An 11,402-nucleotide genomic window follows, 5' to 3' on the forward strand; every position below is an offset into this window, starting at 1 on the left:
CCAAGACAGAGGGAGGACAAGAGGAAGCGCTGCGCAATCGCTGGACGTCTTTCTCACACGCTGTTCCTATCACATATTTTCAGTTTCGGCTGTCAGACGACCAAAACAGCATTAAATAGAGACGGAAATGCCGCCCTTTACCTGTTGTCACTTCAAAGTCAAAGCTGCTGCTCTGCACAGAAAAAAATAAATCCTGATTTAATAACTGCCAAATTCACAATCCAGACAGGTTAGACAAAATTCTCTGCATGAAAAATCATCACTTAGAGATTGAATGTCAGTCTCTCGCACACAACTCAAATGAATGTGCCGCTCTTCTCGTGGTCATGGGCAGCACATCCAGACACAGGAACACGGCTCATTTGGAGCAGGGCTACAACCAGAGGTGTACAGACATACTAGAACCAACGACCCGTGCAGTACTTTGAGGTGAAACTTGATATATAAATTCTGGACACATGTGAGGGTTACTTTAAAGGGGAACTACTGTTTTTTACAACCTGGACCTTATTTCTGGCATAACATACAGTCGTTTACTCACCCATATAACTTTGGTGTAATTTGTATTCCTTCGGGAGATAATTAGATCAGCGTATATCCATGTAGTGGGAGTGACTGGGGCACCGAAATGCAGCCTCTAAATAACACATTATCTGCCCGCAAAACTCATTCATTTCACCAATATTTTGTTATGATACACTAGTGCTATTCTCCGTTGAGTCCGGAGTTACCTGTCATCATCATCCGGGGTCTGCAGATTGACCTACAGACCCCGGATGATGTCTTCTGACCTGGATGATGTCATCAGCTGTCGGCTTGTTTACCTGTAATTTGCTACTACTAGTTTTTTGGCAACATGGCTGAATATTTTTTTGAGATTCAATGGGGAATAGCACTAGCGCATCATAACAAAATATTGGTGAAATGAATGAGTTTCGCGGCAGATAATGCGTTATTTAGAGGCTGCGTTTCGGTGCCCCACTCACTCCCACTATATGGATATACGCAGATCTAATTATCTCCTGAACGACTCCAAATGATACCAAAGTTATATGGGTGATTAAACGACTGTATTTATGCCAGAAATAAGATCCAGGTTGTAAAAAACAGTAGTTCCCCTTTAACTAAAAAAAAAAGAAAAAAAAAGAAGGGTATGATATGGGAGGTAATGAGGCCAGTTATTCTTCTAGACTAATAACGCTGATGTTCATTCAGTGGCAGTATGTAAACAAATATTCTAAATGAAGGAACTTGGATTAATCTAAAAGGCAGCACTTGGGGAAATGAGCCAGCAAAGATTCCCTCTCTGTTTAATGCATGCTGCATTTGGAACATTTTATTTAAAGCTCTAGGCAACAACTACCCCGCTACTTCTGATTCATCTCTTATACCGTGCAGTAATGTTACCTTTCTCTGAACTCACTGTAAAAGCTGCGTTTTAAAAAAATAAATAAAACGGATCAATCCTTCAGACACGGCTGACGTCCAACTGAGACATAATGTCGACCGCAAAACTGGCAGTCATCATTACGCTCGTTGTAAGCGGTGAATGTGCAGCTCCGGTTTATGTAAAGTAGGACATACTGTAGCGTAGAGGGATAAAGTACACTATTATCAGAGAAGCAGACATGGGACAAGAGGAGTGAGTGAGAAAGACAAAAAGGAAAACGACGGAAAACAAACACACAGGAAGCTCGTGGAGAATAATGCGGTGCGAGGCAGATGGGGGGAAAACGAAGTCTCTGCAGCAGCCCCAGCGGTGAGGCCAGGCCAGTCTGTCAGCACCTATCTGTCCTCCTAAGGCCCGGCTACGTAAACCAGGCTCTTGCCTCCAGTCGCTGCTAACATTTATATAACTACGCACAATAATGAAATGACTCTTTGACCTTATCCTACACTTCAGGATGGACCCATGTGGGCTGCTGCTGCTTCACTGTTTCACTGGAGGAGGATGGTTTTTTCCTCCAGGCAGCTCACGCCAGACCCGTTTAACTCCAAAACACCGCTCTGGCATTTAACCAGCTATAGGGGCGATTAAGCAAACACAGACATTTGAAAGATAAAGTTCTTTGGTGCATGCCCATAATGACATTTTGCTTTATATCTCACATTGTGAAGCCCACAAAGGGAGTGCTAGGAATGAATGGAAATAATTGCCTAATTTAAAGATCAGTAAGCTCTTAACGCCGTCACCCAACATCCCCTGCACATTTCCTCTTGCCATGGAGGACTTAAACAAGCTCTGAATGACCTTACCAGTCAAGCTACAGCTTTGTTATATCTTTTTGCTGTTTTATGTAGCTGTGTAGATGTGAAAGTAGGAATTATGTAGCCCTGCTTTCACATCTCACCCTAGTATGAGTCTGGATGTTTAATGTGTTCTGAGCGAACTTCTAGGACGGCTCTTAAATAATTGATCACAGCGCTACTGACTTTAAATTTACACCTCATATTAAAAGGTCGACAAGACTCTGGAAAACCTTAATAAATTCTGCCTGCAACAACAACAAAAAAACATAAATATGACACACTATATAGTATCTTTTCATGTATCTGACTGTAGCACACAGTTTGAGCGAGATTTCCTAAATCTGTTTGTCTTGGTTTCAGATTCTATTTCAGTGTTATTTATTGACTTGGTCCAGCAGTCTGAACACCATCTAAAGTGTGTAGTTGGTATATGGTCGGTAAAGTCCATCTCTCTCCTTATGCACTGATGGAAGAAAAAATTGAAATACGCAAACCAACAAACCATGTTTTAAAGAGGAACTACTGTTTTTTACAACCTGGACCTTATTTCTGGCATAAAATACGATTGTTTACTCACCCATATAACTTTGGTGTAATTTGCAGTTAATAACGCATTAACTGCTAGTTTTTGCAACATGGCTGAATATTTTTTCCCATGCTCAGAGATGACATCATCCAGGTCAGATAATGCGTTATTTAGTGGCTGCGTTTCGGTGCCCCATTCACTCCCACTATATGGATATACGCAGATCTAAATATCTCCCGACTGACTGCAAATTAGACAAAAGTGGAGTAAACGATCGTATTTTATGCAAGAAATAAGGTCCAGTTTGTAAAAATAGTAGTTTAATAGTTATGGTCATTGAGTGTATGGTTACATTTTTGGTGTGCGCCAACTACAATGATCTGGTTGGTCTGGATTCATTCAACTGCAAATTAAGATAAAATAAGAGATCTTTTAGTGTTACATTTTTTGCATTTCTCTGATGCTGGAATGCAATGACAGAACACGTGAAGGCAAAAGCATAATGAACCAAAGTGATCAAATTAGACAGCAGTCAACGACTGTCAACCAGCCAAGTGCCACCAGACAACCCTAATTAAAATTCCACTGAGGCAGAAAAAGGGAAAGAATCTCCAGCCATGGCAAGTGCTAGGTTTGGTTTTTAGCAAATGACAAAAAAAACATTTCAAGTACCTACTCAAATCAGTGTCAGCGCTACATGCTTTCCGCCACGATCCTCGTTGATTAAGTGTTCTCGGCCCAAAGCAAATCCTGCGTCGGGACGCTGCATAGCCAGCGGTGTCTGCATTGGCGAGTGGTCACGTCAAGAGGAGGCTACACTCCGACCTCTCGGGCGGTGAATCACGTTCTTACGTCCGCCATCTTGGGGTCTGGTGGAAAGCGCCAACGTGACACCGAAGATGCAGCGGCATACGCGTGATCTCATGCATGATACACGAGCGTTCACACATGAGTAAAGACACAGCTGCAGATCAAGGACGAAGAATCAATGCCTATGCACACCGCGAGAGTCTGCAAACATCCCCATCTTCTATCTATACATCTACGACTTCCCGTTCTTACATAACAGTAGCCTGGATGCGCTCTTATCTGTGGGCATGTGTCTACAAATGAAAGACAGTTATGTAAGGATCTGCGGCGTCTCAGGCTATTTCATCATCATCTCATTGAAATGTTAACGTACTTTAGATGTCCTCGACAGCCACCGTCTCTGCGTCTTGACATCTTTACTCTGAAACAGCGCAGAACGCAAGAGGAAGACTGCGGCATGTAAAATTCACTGAACCATAACATCCCTCCACTGACCGTCTGTCCTTAGCAGATGCATCTTTCACCAGTAAGTAATTCCTACCCTCCATCTGACCTCTGCTCCGGAGCAATGGTTTGTCCCGAGGAGCTGGCAGAACGGCTGTACGATAAGTGCAGATAACACAGATGAAGTGGCCGCTGAGCAAGGCTGTTTAAAGCGGCAGAGGATTTAAGTGAATTTGGCATTTCCTGCTTGCTATCGGGAGACAAAAGGAAGGCGAGCATCCCTGCACTTCCGATCTTCGCGTGCGAGGGAAGGGGGGGGGGGGGGGGGGAGCGGCTCACACACTCGCAGCCTCTGCCGGGCTCGCATCCAGCACAAATCAGGCGAGCCTTGTACTCGGGCCTCATGCAAATCCAAAGCAGAGCTGGATCCTTGCTGTGAGGTGTAAATGAACAGCCAAATATTGACTCGTAATTGAAGGCCGCGGTCGCCCGTGTGCGTTGCCACCCCTGCTGCGAAGCAGTGGACAAACACCCCGGGACGCTAAGAGGCTACTTCCCCTCTTGCTCTACTTTTTCTTTTCTCGCCACTTTCTTCTGTGCCGGCGCTCTTGTTCTCTATTAAACATTACTTTTCATAACATTTTCATTACTGACGGTAGAGAAACAGATGAAGGTGGGTGCGAGGATGTTACAGCCACTATCTTGAGCTATATTTAAAGCAAAGGGATTGCGCCACATGACAAATAAAAGCCCATATTTTATTTTATACTTCATTTACGCTTCCAATCCTTCACAGTCTTTCGCTCTCTCTACCTCTTCCTCCCCGTACCTTGTACTCCCACGCGGCACAACGAGCGGAACGATGAAGAAAAATGACTGCTTATGAAAATCCTGATGAGAATTCAGTGCGTCTGTAATTGAACACAGACGCCCGAGTCCTGACAAGAGAGATTGGGGCTGCGGATTTGATAAACGCGCCTCGCCTCCCGTTTTTCCAGCCTCCATCAATCATGAAACATGACCACAGTGACGGGGGGGGGGGGGGGGGGGGGGGGTATTGGCCATCCCAGCTCAATAAGTACCGATCCGTGGAAGAGAGGAAGTAGGCGACGGAAGACACAAAGTCGAGAGTGGAGAGGAAAAGAGCGCCCAGATATTCAAAGCAGGAATAAAAAAAGAGTACACTGTGATGTTGTGTGTTGCTCGTAGACGTGGAGCTCCCTATTTTGCATCGCTTTGAATATTCAGATTTATTCAAACGCTGTAAGTGCAGCTGCGGAGATCGTTTTGAAGTCAGCAGGCAGCATTTAGAGACGATAATAAACACGGTAGAAAAATACAAGGTGACCTAAAATGGAGGTTTAACTTCCAAGCACTCAAACACGCTGTACACGCCCACTGTCAGCGCTGCAGCCAAAAGCTACCGGGGAGATCCCGTTCGCTCCTAGAGCTCATCTGCATTGTCCCGAGAAAGGGATCAGACTACGTTTACCATCCAGACATACACATGACACCAGGGGAGTGGCCTCGATCCACAGTCCACAGTCTCCTCCATTGTGCAGCTCATTTTTGGCTTTCAGCAGACAGCATAAGCCAGGTCAGTCACAGGACACCACGGTGCTCCATTTCCCAAATACGTGGCCCGAGCAACGAGTCGAGAGGGATTCTTCGCTCGGTTTGCAGCCCGTGAGGAAGAGCAGGAGGTCGAGAAAATATTTCAAGCTAACATTACAGGCCTTCAACCTTTCTCCTATATACAGTGTTTTTTTGTTGTTTTGACAGCGTGTTATCAGCTCCGTTCCACAGGCCGTTGAGACACTTTGGTTTCTCCGCTCAAACAAATGAAATGATTTTTAAAGCCGGAGTGCGCGAGCGTACCCTTTTTATTCTCCAAGCTGCAGCTGACAGATATGAAATACAGCTAGGCTCAAATATAAAAAAAAAAAAGAAGAAGAAAAAAAAAAGAGCAAGGCAAATCCTTTCTAAAACTTATCTGAGCCTTAAGTGATGTGGTGAGTGACAGAAGTATTGCATATTATTAAAGCAGAGGAGCTGCAGACTAACTAGTTCGCTGCAGACGTGGCGTACAGATATATGAAAGCAAACAGACAGAAAACATAGGGGTGAAAATAACTGCTTGAGGTACTTTCAGTATGAAAGAGAGAGAAGGAGAAGGGGTATTACAGAGTAAGATTAAGAGACTGGGTTCGTTGATTATGGTCGTGTCTAAACTCTGAACGTCAGACGGGTCTTTTTCAGTCAGTGATACCAAGTCAACCAGAGATAGCCATAATGACTACTTTAGGTGGATTAAATACTACAAGGCGGGTGAAAAGAAACAAAGCATTTTCTGTATGATACAGCACAGCTATAGAGGAGGTAAATATTGATTTTCAAAGAGAAAGACGCCTCCAGTGTAAAGTCAAGTAATTAGCACCGAAGATGCACCGAAAATTTTTGGCCGAAAACGGAAAATGCACTTTTGGGTCATTTTCGGCCGAAAATTGCGGTTGTTGTTTGCATGTGTTGTTTCGGCGATAAAAGTCCAAAAACTGCTGCCGTTGTTGCTTGCACCATCACAACATCCTGTTTCGGCTGTGTTGTTTCGGCCGTGAAAATTTATCGCCGAAACAACACAGCCGAAACAGGATGTTGTGATGGTGCAAGCAACAACTGCAGCAATTTTCTGTCCGAAAATGGCCCAAAAGTGCATTTTCCGTTTTCGGACGAAATTTTTCGGTGCATCCCTACAAGTAATAAAATAACTAGGAAATTATGACGTCATTCCGATAAGTCCGATATCATAACGAATGGCCCCGATAATACATAATATATATTTTTGTCAGTACTGCGGTGTGAGTGGTTGTTTTAATCAATCGCTCCAACTCCCACGTGAGACCTGAACGGCCTGAAGTGAATGCTGCGTTCAAGTGGCATCGGTATAATCGGAAAAACAACATTCTGGCTGAAAAAAATCATTAAAATACCCCCTCATGTCGGAAAACAACTCGTCAACTCGGTCATGATTTTGGTAGTAGCTGCCATTACGTGCATACGTTTGTAAACAAACAACATGGCGGCGGCGGTGGCGGTGGTGTGGGACTTTTTCAAAGTTTCCGAGGATGACTCTTCTCTGGCTGTTTGCAATAAATGTTTAAAGAAAGTGCCACGAGGTGGAAAAATCAGCACCAGCTTTAATACCTCGAACATGAAAAGTCATTTGAGACATAGCCATCGATTCGATGGGGTTTTGAAGGCGTATGAGGACGCCAGCGCGGCTTTTGCTCATTAGTCTTCCTCGTGTATGTTATCGGTTATCAGTTATTGGTTATCGGTATCGGCCTTTGGAAGCGGAAAGTTATCGGTTATCGGTATCGTTTTTTTTAAAAAAGTTATCATGCATCACTAAAAATAACAAAGGAGATGTAGAGAGAGCAAGGGCAGTATCCCATAATGAAAAGGTCTAAAAAGGAAAGCAGGAAGACGCACAGAGATGACGGTCGCTCCAAACCCCTGAGAGGTGGCGGAGGCAGCGGTAGTAAGACACAAGGAGCACCAGTCAGACAGGCTAAACTGTGCCCTGGTGTCTCTCTCTGTCAGACCAGTTCAGCCTGCGGACAGAAGCGGTATTATAGAGCTGCGGGGCCCGGCCAAGAAGAAGAACAATAGCTCCAGTGTGCCAGACCCTGTGGAGCATCCTAACAGCTGGGAGATAGGGGCTCTGTCCGTGGCTCCACTAAACGGGGCACTGAACGCACATTCGCTCTTGCTTCTCTCTGCTTTTCCCAGAATCCCCGGCCCACCTTCCTCCTACCTCCTCCTCCTCCTCCTCCTCCTCCTCATGCCAGGCGGCCTTCACTTATCATCTTTTTTCCTCCTCTCTCTCTATCTCTCTCTCTCTGCAAACTCTTTCATTATGTTATTCTGTGTCCTCCTACCACCCCTCTCCACCTCTGAGGAGGAAGACAAAAGCGAGAAGGGGAGATTTTTTCTTTTTTTTTTTTTTTTTTTTGCTAGCATGAGAAAGCCAGAGACTGGCACAAGATCAGAGCAATGTCAACAAATAATAGAGGCCCAAAAGCCTCCACGGGAGGCATGCCAAATCTGTTCTATCACAAGGGCCTCTGTAACACACATGAGAAGTGCAGACTGCGCAGGAATGTCATCGCTTGCAGCAAAAAAGTTTGCAAGAAGCGTTAGATAAACCGGCAATATGTTCTGTCCTATTCTGGGAATATACACCGGTAGGTAGGTAGGTAAGACCATGCGACCAGGTAAGTAAGGTAAGCACCTACCACACAGATTCCTTACAATTTTTACACGTTTACCTTTTTCGTGCAAGTTTCAAAACACAAAGCACACAGCAACTTTGACTGTGGCCATCCCTCAGCACACCTCCACTCAAGAGGATTGCGGGGGAGACTCTGATCACCGCTTCTGAAAATGTCATTTTGAGGATTGTGCCAACTTTAAATTCAACCAAAACGTTCTCTGTGCATGTGCAGTCCCTCTGAGCGGTTATGGAAACCTAGCCTATAGCTCCTACTCGGTCATGTGATAGCTTGGATGCCGCTGTTGCTGACTGATAAATTTAACAGCTGCAAGGGCCCTCTGTCTGCTTTGTCAAAGGAGTCAGAGGTGCTTTCCCGTATGGCATCCTATACATTTCCCTTTACGCTTCCTTCATGTGTTATCGTCTGTTCAGCTGCCTTGAAATCGACAGTTTTCTTGATCTCGTTGCATCGCAATCCAGACAATGGACGAAGGAAAGAATCTTCCTCAATAAAGATCTGACCCGAACTGACTCCAGGATACGTTAACTCCTCATTATCAAGCAGCCAAAACATGCAAAACCGTTGACTTTCAGCCTAAACGACATCCACACCCCAGCTTGTGTGCCTGTCATGTATCATCATAACGCTCGATTGTAATTTGAATACATAAGAGGTGCAAACTAGCCTCAGTTATTCAGTGTGGGAGCTGCTTGCACAAGCTTTTATTTATTTTTTTTATCAATGGCTCTGCAGCCGACGTTTCCAGAGGTGAGTCCTTCATCGCTGATCATCAATTTCCACTGGAAGCCGTCCTTACTTTCCCTACGGCGTTCGGAAACGCGGAGCCGCTTGCTTCCCAGCAGACGACAGTGACCTGCAGCACATCCGTCTGCATGTGGGCACGCTTGCAGAAAATGTGTTCACCCAATACCATCCGTGACCACACGAGCTGGCACCGTGCAATGCAATGCAAAAAAATAATGCCTTTGCAAGTTGTCACCATAAGAGCTGGTCGCTGCACTAGTGGAGTCACACACACACACACACACACACACACACACACTGTTTTACTGGTGCCCGCTCTTCTCTTCTTGTTGCACTTGAAGAAGTGTACAAAGAAGGTTTCAAATTTCACAAAGCATGATTTTTTTTTTTTTCTTCTTCTTCTTTTCTTACTGGGCTGAAGGCTACCATCCCCCATGACTGCAAACCAAGCTGGCTGGAATAGACCCCAGCCCCTATCCTCCTCGCAGAGGCAAGTCAATGCATTCTTAGAGGGGGAAATAATAACTGTCGATGCCAGCGGTTAATCCTACTGTAAGAAACTGCAGCTCTCGTAACCTGAAGGTTGATTAAAACCCACGATATATATATATATGTGTGTGTGTGTGTGTGTGCAGAAGGAGGTCGCAGGAGGTTGTTTATTATGGGGGGGGGTTACTGCAAATATTTGCCCTCTGGTTTCTCACCAACATGATATTCTTGAATGTGTCAAGAAGACGCTGCAGCGGGAGCTCATGCAGATGTGGAGCTGGAATTTAATCACCCGGCAGTCCCGTTACAAACCTGTCCCATTATTTACCCGCAAATAAACACATTATTACTACTTTTCATGCTCTGAACCACTCTGAAATCTCAGCGTTGCCTCATTTATTACCTGTATACAGGGGTTAATGTGGGAGTCAGTGATGGCCAGGCAGTGTTGAATTACCAGGACCGTTATTAGTCGAGCAGCTCCGGGTTGCAAACACGGTGACTCGGTTTTAAGGCTGTTAAGTTGCAGCTTGTGTTGAAACGCGACGGGATAACGGTGTTAAAAGTCACATTATCAAGTTAAATAAATAATAATAATAAAAAAAAACACGGCTGCCTGCAGTACACAATGTTCCTATAATAATACTAATAATAATCATGTAATTACCTGATACGTTTGTTAAAACTCCTCCTTATTGTCTTCCCATCCTCACTGAGCAGCACAGCGTGCCACCGTGTCCAAGAATTTAAATCCCCGGCTCGGATCCATGGTTGTACTGTCCCTGATATCAAATGTACTCCTGCTGGAAGAGGCGGCGGCGGAGGAGGAGGAGGAGGAGGAGGAGGAGGAGGAGAATCCAGCCACTTATTTTTTCCAAAGGGATTCTCCGGATAGATGTCGGTGAAATTGGCACTAAACCCGGTGCGGGGACGCCAACGAGACGTCTCGTAACACAAATACCGGGTCGTTTTTTTCCATACGCGACGTGTGGTTTATTCCCACAAATAAAACGTGCAAGAAAATGAGGTTTATTCGCAATAAAACGTCCCCATTGAGACGAGTGATAATGGTACGTACCACTCTATTGTTGGGGCGCGAGAAAGCGTCCCATGCTGATGTGTACTCGTGGGAGGCTCGCGGACAGTGTGCGCTCTCAGTATTGGCTGCTTATCTCGTACCGTCATGCGATGATGTCCAAAATAAATAAATAAATAAATAAATTCAGCCATCACTGTACATTAAAAAAAAAAAAAAAATCATATCACATTACACGATTAATCGAGCTTCAGCAATTTTTTTAGTTGGCCTAAACATAAATATGGGAGTTATGAAGTATTATTGTTTATTTTTTATGTCACAAACAAACAAATAAAGGCGTGTATTGAGAAAAAAATCGAAGCATGTATTGAGAAACAACCCAGAAAAAAATATTATGCAAGTAAAGCAAGAAGTAAAGGAGTAGAAGAAAAAGACTAGAAGACACTTTCACGTTTAAGAAACTGTTGACGTTATTTATTTGTATTTTATTTATTTATTTTTTTTGCAGTTCTGCTTAAAATAGATTAAATCCAAAACCATTAGCGAAATAGTTGCCACAATACATCACTGGTCTAAAAAAAAAATAACAAAATTAAGTTTTATTACACATATAATTTCCTAACTGTGTTTTATTTTAGCAATTTCATGTATTTTAATCGTGATTTATTTTATTATAATTTTGTACGGTGACCTTGAGTGTCGTGAAAGGCGCCTATAAATAAAATGTATTATTATTATTATTATTATTAATAATAAAATTACTATTATTAAATACTTATCCGCTATCATCTTTCTTTCTTTCTCA

The 11,402-nt window shown here is 43.8% G+C and overlaps 1 protein-coding gene across 2 annotated transcripts in view; it reads right to left on the reverse strand.

Annotated features, from left to right (window-relative positions):
- Window positions 1–10,349, reverse strand: part of wasf1 (WASP family member 1) — a 60,208-nt gene extending 49,859 nt beyond the window's left edge. For both annotated transcript variants that reach the window (XM_084560071.1, XM_084560070.1), the window contains exon 1: window positions 10,226–10,349. The gene's annotated coding sequence lies outside the window, so the exon portion shown is untranslated. The remainder of the gene's footprint in view (window positions 1–10,225) is intronic.
- Window positions 10,350–11,402: the final 1,053 nt, after the last annotated feature.

This window comes from Chelon labrosus (assembly GCF_963514085.1).
Source record: "Chelon labrosus genome assembly, chromosome: 14".
Lineage (NCBI taxonomy): Eukaryota > Metazoa > Chordata > Actinopteri > Mugiliformes > Mugilidae > Chelon > Chelon labrosus.